The sequence below is a fragment of the Hyaloscypha bicolor genome, assembly GCF_002865645.1.
Source record: "Hyaloscypha bicolor E unplaced genomic scaffold K444scaffold_73, whole genome shotgun sequence".
Classification (NCBI taxonomy): domain Eukaryota; kingdom Fungi; phylum Ascomycota; class Leotiomycetes; order Helotiales; family Hyaloscyphaceae; genus Hyaloscypha; species Hyaloscypha bicolor.
Window position 1 is genome coordinate 366381 of NW_020194575.1, and position 2354 is coordinate 368734.

Genomic DNA, 2354 nt, shown 5'->3' on the forward strand with positions numbered 1-2354 from the left:
TAATATAAAACTATTTAGTTATTTAGGACTTTAAAGTAATATCTATATTAATAAAGATAATACTAAAAGTATTAGAGTATATAGAAAAGAGGACTATAAAATAGTATAAATAAGGTTTATAATATTATTATTAAGTTTGGAATAATTAATATTAAAATTAATATAGAATATAAAAAGATTAGGTATTCCGAATTAGTATTAAGAATATAGGAATTATTTAGATAATATTTAATAATAAGAAATAGATTAATAGTAAAAATTAGTAAATTATATTAGCTTTTTAAAAAAAATAATTAGTTTCCGGTAATAAAACGGTATCTTAATTAGGGAATAGGTTTTATATAGGAAAAGTTCTCTTTATATAGAAATAGGAATATATAATATACTAACTAAGCCTTAATATAAGTTTTAAAAGTAGCTATAGTTATATTAAAGAAGAAGTAGGTTTTCTAATATAAGATAGGCTTTAAATAAGCAGATCTAGTTTATCTAATATCTAATAGATTCCTAGAATTATATATTATTAAATATCTTTAGAAATAACTATTAGGTTTAATAAGGTTTCTCTTTCTTCTTATAAGGCTTCTAATTTAGCTATTTCGTCTATATATAACTTCTAATTAGGAAGTTTATTTGGATATTATAAGGAAACTTATAATAGTAGTTCAAGTTAAAGTCGAGATCTATAGATATTATAATTAAGCTTTAGACTAGTATAAGCCGCGAGAATAGCTAGTTATAAAGGCGAGTAAAGCCTTTAAAAGATTTCTAGTTTAATAAAATATATATAAAAGACTTCCTTTTTTCTTTTCTTCTTTTCCTAATTCCAAATATAGTTACTATTTATTACTATAATTCGGAGTCAAGAGTTTATAAGGTAATCTCTTAACTTTCTTATTTATTTTTATACTAAAAGAAATCCTTTATATTAAATTCCCAAGATCTAGTAATAGAATTTCATATATTAAGAATACTATCTAATAATAGTAATTAGATAATAATAAGAAATAAGTAATAGTAAAGCTTATCTAATTTCCAGAATAATAGTCTAATAATAATATTCTTTAAAAATTATAAATATTAGTTAGAAGAAAAAAACAAAAAATATATAAAGAATTAAAAGTAATAAGCTTTATTTTAGGTTAAGAAAAGCTTCTATTATTAGATGCTTTCTTCTAATTCTTTATAAAAAAGATATATTTTACTTTCTTTAATTCCGGTAATTCTAGAATATATATAATAATACTAGTAGCTTTCTTAATTTCCTAAGTACTATTTTACTTATAGTACTTTATAACTACTTTCCTTTCTAGTTCTATATCTATTTTAAAATATTTATTTATAAATATATACTTATTATTAACTTTGTTTTTAGGGAAATACCAGAATTTTTTTTTTTTTAATAAACTATTTGAGTTAATTCCCGGTATATATTTTTCGGAATATAATACTATTAAGTTCTTCTAATATATAATATTCTTTTAGTTAATTTATATATCTTATTTTATATAGGCTAAGCTAGTAATATAGTAGCTTTATATTTCTTAACTTATCTTAATTTATTAATTTAATATTATATATAAGAACTAGATTCTTTTTGGAAATAGGCTTTAAATAAATCTAGTAAGTAATATTAAATTACTTTTTTCTTTTTCGGTATTATTTATTCTTCTTTATTCTAGCTTCTTTAATATTTTTATTTCTTATTTATATTTATTTTATTTATATGTAATATGTGCAGGGTCGCACGTGACTTAAGGGCATGTAATGAACCTCGGATATTGCGGGTATTAATCAGGGAGTTCGGCAGCCCTTTAATATCCTAACTAACTACTATTTATATTATATGTATTAGGCTTATAAATTACTAATTATATATATGCTATCGGGGCCTTCTATTTAGAGGGGGCTTCCCTGGACCTTATAGGAGGGACAGAGATTAGTTCTATACTAAATTTAATACTATGGTTTTATAATATACTAATTTATTCTATTATCTTATTACTTACTAATAAATATTTTATAAGCTAATCTTTTTACCCTTAAAGGAGGTAGTTTAATAAGTAATTATGTCTCGAAATCTGCGAAATATATGACCTCTTGCCAAAGCTATTCCTATAGAGGAAGTTAACCAGATTAATCCCGATATGGGTAATAGTAAAGGCTTGTCTAATACTTTTAATAGGGCTCCTTAGGAGCCTCCGAGAGCTAGTAATAATAACGGAAATAATCCCGGTAATAATTAAGATACCGAGATTAATACCCGAGTTACTGCCGCCCAAGCTACGGAACAGGGCTTGCGTACTAAAGTCGAAGCGCTCTAATAAAAGCAAGAATTAGTGAATATAATTAAC